The sequence below is a fragment of the Cupressus sempervirens genome, chromosome 1 (genome assembly GCF_028749045.1).
Source record: "Cupressus sempervirens isolate cs-2001-9-10 chromosome 1, ASM2874904v1, whole genome shotgun sequence".
Classification (NCBI taxonomy): Eukaryota; Viridiplantae; Streptophyta; class Pinopsida; order Cupressales; family Cupressaceae; genus Cupressus; species Cupressus sempervirens.
Window position 1 is genome coordinate 301904555 of NC_143118.1, and position 16357 is coordinate 301920911.

Below are 16357 nucleotides of genomic sequence, written 5' to 3' on the forward strand. Positions count from 1 at the left end.
CATTTGTTCTAATTGGAAAATTAGGACAAGTATCTGAGTTGAGTACCCTTCGAATATGTCAGATGACATAATTCGTGATTTAAACCCTTGGTTTGATTTTGTATGTATTTTGGCTATGATGGGTTTTCATATTTTTACCTTGTGAGTCTTTGATGTATTTTCTATTAATTAAGCCTAACTAAAAGATTTAATTAATGGTTTAATTAAATGAAAAATTAATATGATATTTTAATATTTATTTTATTTAATTAATTGGGAAATTAATTAAATAAAATAATTAAATTTGAAGATAAAAGTTTAAAGTTTAAATTTGGAATGTGGCAATATTTATTTTAATAATAATATATTTGGAGCTCATTTTTAAATAAATGACTAAATAATATTATTATTAAAGCTAATAAATATTTTAGCAATTAAGTTTTGGAAAATGAAATTTGAAAGTGGAAGATATATTTAAATTATTAAAAGATTCTAAATCTCATGTGATTAAAATATAAATATATTAAGATTGAAAAGTGGAATTATTAAAGTTAGTGCATGAGATTTAATAAATAAATAAATTAAATTGGAAAGAGTAAATTAAATATTATTTTAGTATTTGATCACATAGGAGTTGGCAAATTATCGGGAGTTGTCGTGTAGACAACACTGGAGTTTGCACTCTAAGTTTGCACAAGTTGACTACACTTAGAAGTTAGCATTTTTATTTGAGCACATGGTGTCTACAACCTTAAGACTTATCTAGAAGGTTGGAGAAGACGCATGCTTGGTTGTCATGCTTATCTTCTAGTTGTTTCTAGAGACACTCTAGATGCATCTTAGAGGCCTTTAAATAGAGGCTCTCCTAGTATGTTTTGTCAAGCTTAAGCGAAGCCTTATGGAAGCTAAAAGCTTAATGGAAGCTACAAGCTACAAGCTCATATTCTTCTTCACGCTCATATATTCTCTATATGCTTCTATGCTCCTTCTAGCACATCTAGTCACTTGGAGGATTCGGTTGGCTCGGATCTTGAAGGATTTGCGAATGAAGAAGAAGGAAGGGGATTTTCCATGGACTTCTGAGGCATGGCAGATTAGCATCAGTGTCCAGGTGCACTCGTGATAATCACATATTCTCTTTGCACCATTTCTCTTCCTGTCTTCATCATGTTTGTTAAATGTGTCCGATTATATTCCATGAATGAATTTGCAATTTGAATTGGAATCTAGATATGTATTTATTTGTTGAGAAGAAAACATTAGAAAACCCTAGATCCAGTTAAGGAGACATTAGATCTAACGGGTTTGGGTTCGAATTAGAATTAAATTGAGAAAGACGATTTCAAATTTATAGTTAAACCCATTGGATGAATTAATGGATATGTTTAGTAGATAATTATTTAGAAAGGAAAATTCTTGTTTAGAAAAGCCTTTTAATTCTGAGTATATATTCTCTTTTGTAAATCTGTATATATATATATAGTTTATATATATACATACTTTAAATATAGTAATAAGTGATAACTAATTTTATATATATATATATATATATATATATGTATATATTTGTGTAAGTCAAGATAAGAAACTTTATTTATCAAACCCGAATCGCATGTTTTATCGCAGAGTAGAAAATGTTATTGCAAATGTTTCATTAAACAAAAATTATATATAAGTGAGAGGGACTCCAATGTACCCCCTGGCGGCATACCTGCGCGAGTTGCAAAGTACCCGCGTGTTTGTAGGGTACCTGCGACCCACGGGTCGCATGGCCTTTCCTTGAGTATGGTTGGGCAAGAGTTTTTAAAAGTGTGCGACCATTAACACTTCCACTGACGATGCGTCAGGTCGCACGGATATTAATAACAAACCGCACACGACGTTGCACACCACTGTGACATGACACGACACTTCTATAAAATGCCGACAGTGATTCATTGCGCAGTAGGATTTCGGATTTTGCAATTCAATTTAATAATATTATATGTATATATATATGTGTATGAAATATACATATGCATATATATGTATATATAATATAGTAATTTGACTTTGTAATTATTATGAAGTATTGGATATTAATTGTTATATATATATATATATATATATATATATATTAGCAAGATTTTGTTTATGTTGATAATCGAGTTATTGAAATTTCAATAGAGCAATATAGTTAGAATTTATAACTACTTAATTAGTCTAAAAAGACTAATAAGAATGTTTTAAAAGAATTAATGGGGATTTTCATAGGAACGATTGTAGATAGAACTGATGGAAGAGATATATTAAATAATTTAGATGGTAATTTTATATTACGAGATGAATTAAATTAAGTGACTCAAATTTTATTGATATTGGACAATGGGTCATTACAACATTATAACATCGATATAACATTGTTATGTTAATGTTAATACGTTCGAATTATTAGGTATCTTATTGTTATACCTTAATCGTACTAAGAGTTAGTCAAATATTAACTAATGAAGTTTATGTAAAGATTCTCTAGATCGACTATTTATAGTTGTGATTAGTTTATTTATTAATGTTGTTGGGTCTAACAAACTATTAATAAATAATAAATAGTCTAAATAGATATCAGATAATCTGATTAGAATTAATCTAGAAGAGATTATTTAACGATTGAAGTCTTGTAAAGACATTAGTTTTGGATTATAAGTGATTTTAATCAATTAATGAGTTGTCAATATAATTATATTATGTGATAGAGTTTTAACTTGAAATGATTATCATTAATACGAAATCGTTAAGAAAGATGAATGTAGTCATTATGGATAAGATTTCCAAAGTAACTTGTTAATATTATTATTATTAAAATATTAATACTTGTGTATTGGATTAAAGTTGACTTTGACATACAAACTATTGTTAGTCAACTAATACTCTTTGAGTTGATGGTTTGGTTGTGAAATTATTAATTAAATCAATTAATTAGAGTTAATTGGATTTAATACTTAAGTTATGTAATGGAGATTTATTTAATATAAATCTTTTGACGAGATTGTAAATTATCTATATTGAGGTTGATAAGTCTTATGACTTGAATTATGACTTCAGATATTATAAGATTGTCAATGATAATAACGATTGAATTAAAGTCTTAAGTTTTAATATTATTTAATTAAGTCTTAATTAAGAATTATTAGAATGATAATAGGTCATGGATGGAGTGCCTATGTTCATTGATGGATTTAATTGATCATTCTAATTAAGTTAAGATATCTTATTTGAAGAATGATAATTTGGTTCTCTTATAATTTAACGATCAATGAGCCTTGATTTATATTGAAAGTTGAAGTAACATTAAGGAAGAGTTAATCAATTAGAATATGGATCATGGTTAAATAAAGACAATGATGATCAGTTTAATGAGTAAATAATTATCCTTAAGTTATTCTTAGGATAATGCTATCGGGGAACAATTGGGTTGACTTGTAGGACAAGTGATGAAACATTTGAAGTATACTTGAAAATGGAAACTGAAACCCTTACACTTGAGTATTGGAAAATGAAACCTCTACATTTAATTCAGCTATGAGATATTAGTAAACCAAAACATGTGTTTTCATAGTGTATTCTATATGCTTCTTGTTTTGGGTTTTGAGTTGACTAGTGTTGACCAGTCCTAGGTTTTTACCAAAGGCTCAGGGGTTATGAGATGTGTTGGCATGTTGATCTTATTTGGTCTTGATCTTTATAAACCCAACCATGGTAATGTGATCGTATGCTCTATGATATGTTTGTATTTGTTCATCAGTCTTCATGTGTGAAGCTGAAATGTATATGTATCTGAGACACTTGAGCTAATCATTTTTGAGTCATCGATCAGTTATCCTTGGATTATTTTCTAGTCGCCATGATGGGACTATGATGTGCATTTATTTCCTGATGATGTCATGTTGTGACATGTTTGACTCAACCATTTTGGATTCTTTGATCAGTATGATTTTGAGATATTATTGGTTGCTTGTTGAGAACCAATGGATGTGATGATATATTTTGGTTATTGAGAACCAATTGATACTTATGATTATTAGTGATGCCTTCATTTGCCAATAGAGAACTGTTGTGGTCATGATTTTCTATGGATGTTTCTCATGGAGATTTGATGCTTTTATGCATATTTGATGATTTTATCATGGATATTTGATGATTCTCATTGTGGATATTTGATGATTCTTTTTATAGATTATCTTTTGGATTTTCTTTACAGTCGCTTGTATAGGACTATGGTGATTATGATTCCATGAGCATTAGGGTAGGTAATCACTTGTAGTGTCGGGAAGTGGCTTGCAATGGGGGCCGGGGCCCTAAGTGGGTGCCAGGATAACTCATTGTAAGTTTGGTTAATAAGTGATAACATTTACACACTAAATGGGGATTAAATGAACCTAAAATGATAAGAGTTTTGATGTTCTCGCCCATGCCTTGAGCGCTTGTACAGGCTAGGATGGGAGTAGTGAGATGCATGGTTGCGACCTTGCATTCCATAGTATGCCTCGTCAATATGAGAGGATACTAGTGGCCGCATGAGATCCGTATGGACCCGTGGAGTTTAGCTAACTGCCAGGGTAACTTGTACGAGATAAATGCGATGACACTTTCCCGCTTGCAGAGTAGGTTTCCTACATGTCATTGTTGTGCCTCTGGGAATTAGATGTCGATTTTGTGTGTGTTGGAACCTTTGAGTAGTATGCTTTTAGGATTCCTGGACTTATAGAGATTTCTTTATGATTTGGATAGCCTATTTGGGACTTGAGATTATCTCCTCAGCATGGTGGGAGTGGACCACTTAGGTTCCACGTGGTCGGGTGGTAGTATTTTTTTATCACTCTTATCATTTGAGATCCGTTCGAGACACCGTGGCTGGATTATTATTGGTTGGTATTTATCTTCATTCTATTCTTGGATCATTATGATAGATGATATACCTTATGATGGATGTATTTACTGGTATGTTCCTTACATTGATGAATTGCATATGTTAGATGATGGTATCCTATTCTTTACTTTGCATGTTAGTAGGATGTTTTTAGGAGTGACATTCCTACTATGTTTATAGCCGATGATCTCTTCGGTGCTTTGGAATGTTACGCATGGAGGGATGGCTAGGATCCATGATGGTCTAATGATGCTATTTACGGTTGGGAGGAACCGTGCACTTAGTTAGTTATGTTTGTGATATATGGTTATCTTTTATGATGGATGTTTATATCTTTATGATGATGATGTATCATGTATGATATGTGGTGTCATTTACTTTAATTACATCATGGATTAATATTGGATGATGATGTACTTTACTTACATGGATGTTTATTCTTTTAAGCTTTCCATACCATATGTCATGTATAGTGGATGATTGAGCAATCTAAAATGTACACTTGTATATGGTTTACGAACATTGGATGTATCCTTGTTATTTCATTTTTAAGGATGTAATGTTAGATGAATAAGTTATGATTAGAAGTAATTCAACGTTAAGGGATCTTTGAAGAATGTAACTGTTATGTATGTTATGATTATTTGCAATTGGATGTTACTATTGCTTCCGCAAATGTTGTGAATGGTTTATACTTTCATGTTTTTAAAAAAAAATTGTTTGGCAAACTTAGTGAAATTCTTTGGATCCCTTGGCGGGGCATTACATGCACTTTTTGTGGCACCAAGCATCCCAATTGCTAATTTCAAAGGAATCAAAAAATGATAACTTAAAGATCATTAATAAGTTTCGCTTATACACATAACTTATAATTTTTAGCTTTTTAAGTTCATAATTGACCCATTAGTTTACTACTATTTGCACATTTATGCATGACTATTGGAACATTTATCCATAACCGCTGGTGATTTTGAGTGCACTATTATGGGTGCATCTTTAACTAGGTATCAAGTGACACTTTGAAATAACCACTTTTGACCCTTCAATGCTTAATGACTTCTACAATGAGCATTGTTTATTCCTAAAAGCTATAAAACATGTTTTATGTATAATTAAGTTGAATACAAAGAGAACAAAAAAATTGTTAAAAAGTGATGTATATTTTAGGATTTGTGGGTGTGCAAAGTTATCTATAATTATTATTTGTGTGCTTCCTCTATAGTTCTCGTTGTGAGTTAGTATTCATAATTGGGCTATTGTTATAATACCAATTAAAAAGTTGGAGATTGAAAGTCCTTTTACATGTGGCCTAGACATCTCATTTAAAAGTAAATTGGAATGTGAGTCAACATATTATTAATAGTTGAGGTTGAGTTAGTTAGAGCCCATAATCAAATTTAATTTTTTAAATGTTTGGGAAAAGTACAGAAGCATAAACTAACCAAGATCAAATTTGCAAGCACAAAAAGGAGGTAGGTAGAGGAACATGATGTATAAGTACTATACAAATTAAGAGTGGATTTATTTTGGATTTTAGTTTCTATATGTGAATTTTAGAAACAAATGTCATCAAATCAATCAAAATCATTCTCTAAATGAAGCATTCAATATATCCATGCAAAATGATCTAATAACAGTCATTAGAAGTGTCAAGTATGAATTTGTCTCCATATACATTACTACACTCTAGTGTGAATGTGAATCTATAAACTTAAGCAAGTCAAAGCATATTAAAAATTAAGTGAAGACCATAAGCATCATAGGGTAAAGTAATTAAATAGATTTTATGTGTTAAGTGCACATGTACTTGGAAAGAACTTGAGTGGTAAGGATGGATGTTCTTTTGATTTGGTCTCTACTCCTTAATACTAAATACTAAATGCATGATACACGAGAATTGAAGATGTAAGAGAAATCTTGTGTCACCCAAAATAATATTATTGCTTTTTCAAGAAGAGCTAAAAATGTGGGTTTTCTATCTTTTAGTAAGTTTTCATTTGTCTATACTTGAACCTAAAAATTGACCCCAAGGAACAAAATAAGAAATTATCATTACTAGGAAAAGAATCATATTAGTATAATATAATTTTTGGTAGATTATAATGTTTAGGATCTAAAACTACTATAAAATGTTCAACTCGAATTCCAAACCTTTGAATGATCAAATGGTGCCCAATGAAACTCTACTCAAATGATGATTTTTGAAACAAATGTTGTAGATCACTTTGAGATCTTAATTTTTTTAAAAATGGAATCAATTGGATTCATAGATCAAAGTTTATTGCCTTCCTATAGAGCCTCCCATATTTTCATTTTGTTCCATGTTTATTTTGACCCAAGAGACACTTTGATTATAGTTACGTATTTATTTTTATATGTAGATTCTTTGATGAGTATAAATGTTGTTTTTTTCTAGCTTTACTCAGATAAATTACATCAAGATGTGTGTGTGTGTGTGTGTGTGTGTGTGTGTGTGTGTGTGTGCGCGCGCGCATGTGTGTAAACTTATAGATATATGTGTATACAATATTATATTAAGAGATATTATATATATATATATATATAGCTATAAGAGTTTAATTATGATAATGAACAAGACATGTCTATCCTCTCACTCTCTTATAAATATTAGGGGAGGCTACAACTAGAAAATACATACCAAATACATGTTAGTGCTTGGTACATTTGCAACGATCCCTAAAAATCAAGATGGTATCAAAGCAGCTTGTTTGTTGGGAATAATAATAGTACAACTCCTTATTGGAAACAATTATCCAATTATATATTGCCATTGATGTTTACACAAATCAAAATGTCAATATTAATTGAGCAATATAGAGTTTGTAGCATTAACCTTGTATATCTTAGTATTAACTGAGTAGTTGGGTAATGAAGACTTTCCATAATTAACCAAGAAGTTGGTTAATGAAAGGATTCCTACTTGTAATATTGTCCAAGTGGTTGGGCATCAAAGAAGTTCAGTGTTGATTGAGTGGTCAAGAAATGAAGAGGTCATAGTATCAACCAAGCATTCAGTCCTAGTATTAACTGAGTATCAGCAGAATGAAGTCAAATATTTTATTTATTGAGGCCAACTATTTGGATGTTTATTGATGTTTTGAAAGGGTATTCTAGCCTAATTTTCCTAGCTTATGATATATAATAAAGGTCAAGTTTTGAGGATAAAGTGTGGAAAAGGAAGAACATGAAAATGATGGATATGTGAGAAAATGTGAAAGGAAGAGTAGGAAAGTGTGGACGATAAGATGCAAAGGAACAACTGATCAAGAAGGATCCATAGGTTAAGCCAAACAAAGATATGAAACTACAAAAAGAATTTTGTCATAAATTAGGTCAAATTAGTGTTGCTTTCTAACCATTGTAGCAGTAAAGAAATATCTTAATAGGGTTGACTTAACAGTCAATTTGAAAATCCTCTAACAAGATGAAATTTAAAGAGTAAAGTGTTTGAAGACCTCCCAAGTCACTCCTAATAGGGTGAACTAAATCCTCCAATAGGGTCATACTTAACAATATGTTGTGTAACTTTTAATAGGGTTGGCTCCTAGCAAAACTCACTTTAGAAAGAGTGAAAATTATTGCGACTAGTTGCAAGGTGGTTTTTCCCAAATTGGGTTTCCATGTTAAATCTTGGTGTCATGTGCATTCATGATATTTAATTATGATTTATATTTTTGGAACTAAGTTACTAAAGAATAAAATAGTTTAACAAATCTTAAGATTTCGTTGTTAACTGAGCATTAGTTATATTCTAGTGTTAACCGAGCTATTCAGTTTTGCATGTTTAGTGAAAGTTTATATTCAAATCTAATGGACAAAGGATTTATTTTTATGGTAACTATTTTACCCCTCCCCTCTCAATTACTCCTCGTAAATTTCCAACAAATGGTATCAGAGTAGTTGGTGCTTACAAGAAATTTTTTTAAAGAACTAAAGTAAAGATCATGATGTCTTAAAGAAGGGAGATTCCTAAACTTAATAGAGAACTTTTCAGCATGGAAAGAGTTGATGAAGCTTCATATATCAAGAATTAGTGATGTTGGTGTATTCTACTTGGATAAAAAAAATGTGCCACCACTAAAGCCTATGATTGTGGAGTAAATAAAAGAAGGAAACAATCACAATGTTATGATGATTGATAATATTGCATCCTCTTTAAACTATTTTGAATTTGATGAAGTCAAGGATTGTCCTACTACATTTGACATGTGGGAAAAGTTGAAGATAGTATTAGGAGGTGATTAAAATATGCAAAGAGCTAAGCCATAAAGTTTAAGAGGAAAGTTCAATTGATTGAAAATGAAAGAAGGTGAGAACATTACTCAATATAGTGAAAGGATCAAAGATTGTATTATTGCAATCAAAGCTATAGGAGGTAAAATTCATGATGAGTCAATAATAAAAAAGGTACTAAGAAATATTCATCCTATTTATTCAATTAGAGTTTCATATATTCAAGAGATGAGATGCAATCCAACATATGACTTAACTCTGGATACTCTTGTGGGAAGATTGACTTCTTTTTAGTTGGATAACTTTGGCGACTATGCTCCTTCTTTTAACAATCTTGAATCTACATTCAAAGCTAAAATAACCCTTGGTAAAAAAGGAGGAAACTCAAAAGAAAAACAAGTTGACAATGATGAAGATCTTGAAGTCATTGAAGATCTCCTAGCAAAAAGGGCAGCAAGAGGAAAAGGAAAATTTAGAGGAAATATTCCATTGATTTGTTTCTTGTGTGAAGAAGTTGGTCACATTGCTACAAGGTGTCCAAGAAAATAAGATAAATATTAAAATAAGTTCAACAAGTTCAAAGGAAAGAAAGACTTTAAAAATTACAAGGACTACAAATAAAAGGTAAGAAATCATGTTACATTTCTGATAGTGATGATGATGGTGATGAAATATTTTATATTGTTGTTAAAGATGAATCTGATGATGAGGAAAATGAAAGATGGAACTTATCTCTCATGTTAGCAAAAATGATACATGGATCATAGATAGTGGTTGTTCTCATCACGTGACTAGTTATAAAACAAAATTTTAACATTTGGAACACTATGATGGTGGAAGTGTTAGATTTGGAAACAATAAACCATGTTATGTAGAAGGAAAATGAATCATAGCATTAACTAATGGAATTAAATGCAAGAATAACTATTGGGTTCAAGGATTAAGACATAATCTACTTAGTGTAGCATAGTTGAAAAATATAGGATACAAAGTTGAATACATGAGTGACAAAGACAAACTATTGGATGGAAAAGGAAAATGAGTTGGAACAACTTCCCTTTGAGATGGTGAAAATTTTTGATGAACTTGTTGCTCAAGATCGAGCTCCTTTCTGAGCTTTTCTTGTTTTATTTCATTTTGTCTTAATAAATTTGTACCCCTCTTTTTCCAATCATACAAAAGGAAATTTATTTTACCTAGATCTCAATGAAAGTTCTCTTTTTTTTTTTATCTCAAGTTGAATAAAGTTGGCTATGGCATAAAAGAATGTGTCATGTTAACTTTGATAACATGATCACCATAAGCAAGAAAAACATAGTAAGAGGCACACCTTATTTAAAGAAAGCTGAGATGGGAATTTGCAAACAATGTCAAATTGGTAAAATAAGTAAAGTTTCAAAAGTAAGTCCTACATCTTTGAAGAATTTTTGGAACTAGTTCACATAGATCTTTGTGGGCCAATTGGTGTAGAAAAATATTATGGAGATATGTATTTCATTCTAGTTGTTGATGATTATTCTAGAATGATGACTATAATATTTTTGAAAGATAAGTCTGATGCTTTTCAAAAGTTCAAATGTCACTTGGCTAGAGTTGAGAAGGAAATGAGGAAGAGTCTAAAATGCTTGAGATCAGATAGAGGAGGACAATTCATCTCAAATGAATTCAATGAGTTCTACAATGAAAGAGGAATCAAAAGATAGGTTTGAACACCCAAAACTCCATAATAGAATGGAATAATAGAAAGAAGGAACATATCCATCATGGAATTTTTGGAAATGTAGTATAGGCTAGGTGGATGAGAGGGGGCGGGGGGGTGAATCAAGAATCAATAAAACTTATACTTTTATTCACCAATTAAACATTCATCATGTAATCTGATCTAATTGTATGCATGAAAGACTAAAAGCAATAAAACATTCATAACATGTGACACAATTTTTGGTAACCTAGAAACCTTCCAAATAGAAAGTAAAACTAGGGTAGGGATGATACCCACAAGCTTTATTACTATAGTATAAAGTTAGCCTATTAAAGGTTACAATTGATCAATTCTGATGATCTAACTTGTTAAGAGCAATAATTACTATTAGGTCTTCCTTGTAAAAGGATTTACAACATACAATGAAGTATGCACTTTGTTAGAAGATTTGGAAAAGACTATTAAGTCCACCTTTTTAAAGGATTTAGCTGATACACCTGTTAGGATGAAACACCTATTATGATGAATTAGTGGCTGATCTCTAATCTGCCACTCTGATTTTGTTGAATGGGATTCCTTTGAATACTAATGATTGCCTTTTTGTGATAGATAAGTCTAAGCTTTTCCTTATACTACTTATAGACTTCTTTAATTCATACTCATGCTTCTTACTTCACATATGAAAAGATATATTATATATATATACCAATCCAATAAATTACTTTCTGGAGTCAACTACAATACCAAATTTAATAATCTTCATTAACTTGGCTCACTATTGTAACTTGAGTTATAAAGACCATTTGGCTATTGATCTGATAGTGAACAACACTTGTCAATACTTAGAAATATTTGGCACTTGGTTGATGTAGATGCTCAGTCCATATTGGTCACTTGGGTTAATAGGAACTTGGTCAGCACTGGATGACTTGGCAAGCACTGAAGAACTAGGTAGACTAGGTTGAAACTAAAATGTTTGGTCAACACTATAGTTTGCCTCAAATGTTTGGTAGACATTCTAAACCTTGAAAAATGCTATATTATATCTCAAATTCTTGGTAGACATTATGAAGCTTGGCATGAACTACAATCAAACTAATTGGCTCTGTAGCAATTGAAACACTTGGTTTTCACTACTAGTAGTATCATAAGCTCGGTAGCAACTATAGAGCTCAATAGCAATGTAACCAACTCATGAAGAGTTAAGTCACTCATAGAAAAATGATTTGACCATTAGGTAAAGAATCCCACTTTGGAATTAGTGACAAAAACACTTATCATACCAAAATCTAAATACTCAAAATTCAAGTCAAAACTCCCCCTATTAACAATCTAGTTATTCAACTTGGTTTTGACTATGTCTATTGTTGTAGCTCTATAACTTCTTACTTTTATTTTATTTTTCAAAATTTCTTTTGTAAACACATTTTTTTCTTTGAATATACATCTTTCATACATACTATACATGGGTTTCCTTCCTATTACAACTTCCCCATACATATATCTGATGAATACATAGCTCCCACTTTTTGACACAAATAGAAAAATTGTAAAAAATTTACAAGGTAATACCAAAATGTGACAAAAAAGCACTGTGTACCTTCAAAATAATGGTCATTATCTTGTCCCAATTCTCTTCTAATAATTTTGATGTATGTAAGGCTATCTACACTTTTGCTGATAGTTCCATCATGTGATCTACTATAGAGAAATTGTTATGACATCGATCAATTTTTTTGCATGTGCAATATGTTTTCACATTGCATCCATGTTGGGAAGGATCATGCCTTGAATTTATGCAAGTTTGGCCCTTATCTTGTCTTCTTCCCTTAACAATTCAGCCTAAAGATCTATCAAATACCTAATCTTTACAAAATGTGTAGAATTGTAGCTAGGATCAAGTGACACTTGATGTGCACTTGCCTTCAAATCAACATCTATCTTTGATAATTCATCATTTATCTCCTAATTTGAAATTTATGTGTCACTTAGTTTAACAAAAAAAGTAACAAAATTATTTACATAAATTTCAAAATTTGCAAGAAAAGTAGATAATTCTACTTGATCAATGGTTGTCTTCTAAGCCACCTTCTCCAAATCTTTATTCTTAAGTTTTCTTTATCCCCGCTACAAAAGTTTATCTTGACCATTCAGTTCCTCATTGTACTTGTGAACTACTTCAACAAGTTGATCCAAAATTTGTTATTTTTCATCAACCACAATGTTTAGTGCATCAATGAATATGCCTTTGATATCTTCTAGTACTTAATTTTTCTTTTTCCTTTCCTCTCTTATTTTTTTATATTTTTCCCTCTTTTTCCACAATTCACCAAGGGGTATCCATTTGATTAGTAGTTAGATTGGAAAGATCCCAATCTAGTATCACAATGTCCTCCTCTAGATCAATCTCTTCCTTAGAGGCTTCTACCTCTTTACCCTTTTCCTTTTAAATAGAAAAAGGAACAATTTCTTTTTCTTTTCTCAAAATTCATGTCCTTGATTGAGGCTTATCCTCAACTATCATTGAACTTATTATTGATACACTTGGTAATGAAAAAATATTAGAAATTGTAGAAATTGTAGAAAATGCAAGAGAAAAAAATACTAACAATAGGAATGCTTGAAATACCTTGCTATTGCTCGATATGTTCTGCTGCTATAACAACTAGAGTCTACACTTGGTAGATGAAGTACTCACTACTACACTTAGTAGAGTTGCTCCAATAATCAGTTGGGTGCTTGGTAATATAGTGTTTACCTCAAATGACTTGGTAGGAACTATAAATTTGGAGAGAACTTCTAACTTAGTAGAGTTACCACTACTCAGTCTAAATTCAGTGCTTGGTAGAGCCACTGACTTAGGATCTGCATCGAAAACTAGGTAAGGTTATGCAACCCAAAATTGCTTGGTAAGGTCTTCAACTATCATCTTAAGTTGATGATCCTTGTGCATCTTAAATGCTGATATGGATCTTCTAATTGCTAAATGGAACTAATGTGAGATGTCTCCTTCTAAATCATAGTTCTAGTAGTCTCCATAAAGAACTAGTTTGAAATGGTTGAGTCATCCAACTCATTGACTTGGGTGTCAACACTTTCATTACTCTAATTTGCATCCTCAGGAGATTTCCTTAACCATTGCTGCCTCATCTGACATATGATATTGTTAGCCTTTTCTTTATTTTCATCTTAAACTCTTCCTCAATTCATATAGTTCTTGGCAAGATGTCCAATTTTTATACATACAAAACATCTCTTTGTAGTGTCTCTCTTCCTTGTGTGATGTTTTATGCAATTTTCTCCATTGTGCCCAAACTCACCATAGTAGTGACATCTAGACCATGTATTGTAATCCTAACCAAATATAGCTTTTACAAATTTTTTTGCTGGATTCCATTTCTTGGTCTTGCATTCTGAGGATTTGTGCCCTTTTTATTACACTTGAAGCACTTTCCTTCAAACTTGGCTTTCTCATTACATTCACTTGGTTTGCATCCTGGTTTTTTCCCACTATAACAATTTCCTTTGAACTTTGATTTATCATTGCTCCAAAACTTGTTTGATGTATGGCCTATCTTTCCATAATGATTAAATGTAGTCCTTTTTCTCTTTTGAGCTCCTTGTTGAGATAATTCACCTTCTTTTGTGTATCCTAATCCAACTTTTCCTTTGTCTCTAAATTGATTTTTTTCATTCAACTGATTCATGCTTTCATGAGATTTCATCATCCTCCCACTAGTTTGCTTCTCTATGTTGAGTTCATTCTACAATCTTTCATTCTCTGTCCTCAAGTTGAAAAGCTCTTGCTTTACATCATTGAGTTGATCAATCAGATCTATTTGTTGAAGAGTTAGTTGTTGAATTTTATTGTCGTTTTCTCCTATTTCTTCTTTGGATTCTTCCTTTTGTTCCATGACTTCACACATTCTTATTGATTAAATTTCTTTTTCTATTTTCAACTTTCTAACTTCTTCATGAAGAGTAAGATTATTTCCAAGTAGGTCTTTATTGTTGCATCAACTTTATCTAAACTTCTATCTTGACAAATATCTTCGATTCTTTCCTTAATGTAGAGATTGTCATTCATTTGAATTGCAAGATCTTTTCTTCTTTTCAGGGATCTAGAGACCTTCTCCTTTTCTTTCTTTAATTGATTCATGGCCAATTACAAATCTAACTTTTCATTTTCAATAGCTTTCTCTAGCCTATGGACTTGTATTATCTCTAATCTTTTCTCAAGCTACTAAACTCTAGATGTGAGAACTAATGCTCTGATACTAATTGTTAGAAATTTAGTATAGAATGGGTGACTTGGGGGGGAGGGGGTGAATCTGGAACCAATAAAACATATACTTTAATTCACCAATTAAACATTTACCATGTAATCCAATCTAATTGCATGCATGAAAGATTGAAAGCAATAAAACATTCATAATGCTTGACACAATATTTGGTAACCCAGAAACCTTCTAAATAGAAAGTAAAACTGGGGTGGAGATGATAACCAACATGTATAAATTTATTACTATAGTATAAATTTAGCCTCTTAAAGCTAATCATTGATCGCTTCTAATGATCTTCCATGCTAGGAGAAATAAGGATTGTTAGGTCCACCTTGTGAAAGGATTTACAACATACAAATAAGTATGCACTATGTTAGGAGATTTGGAAAAGACTGTTAAGTCCACCTTGTTAAAGGATTTGGATGATACAACTATTAGGATGAGTTAGCAGTTGATCTTTGATCTGAACCTCTAATTTTTCTAAATGAGATTCCTTTGAATAACATGATGACCTTGATGTGATAGATAAGTCTCTACTTTTCCTTATACTTCTTGTAACCTTCTTTAATTCACAGTCATCATTCTTACTTCTTCACAATTATAATAAATATAAAAAGACATATTACATATATATACCAATCCAATTGCTTTCTAGATTTAGCTATAATACCAAATTCAATAATCTTCACTAAGTCCACTCACTATTGTAACTCTAGTTCTAAAGATCACTCAAGTGATGTTCTGACACTCAAAAACACTTGTCAACACTTGGAAAACTCTGGCTTGGTCGATGTAGATGCTCGATCCATACTGATCACTTGGGGTAATAGGAACTCAATCAACACTGGATAACTCAGCAAATACTGAAGAACTTGGTAGACTTGGTTGACATTGAAATGATCAATCAACACCATACTTTTCCTTAGATGATCGATAGGTAGTGTAAACCTCAAAAAAAACTACATTCTATCTCAGATGCTTGATAGATATTATGAAGCTCAACATGAACTATAATTAGACTGATTGTCTTGGTAGAAATTGAAACACTTGGTTTACACTGTTAGCAGTATCATAAGCTCAGTAGCAACTGTAGGGCTTGGTAGCAATGTAACCAACTGACTAAGTGTTAAGTCACTAATAGAAAAATGATTTGACCATTAGGTCAATAGGAATGTGCAAGAAAACTATTGACAGAGAAGAATTTTGCCCCAAAATAATGTAGAGAAGTAATCA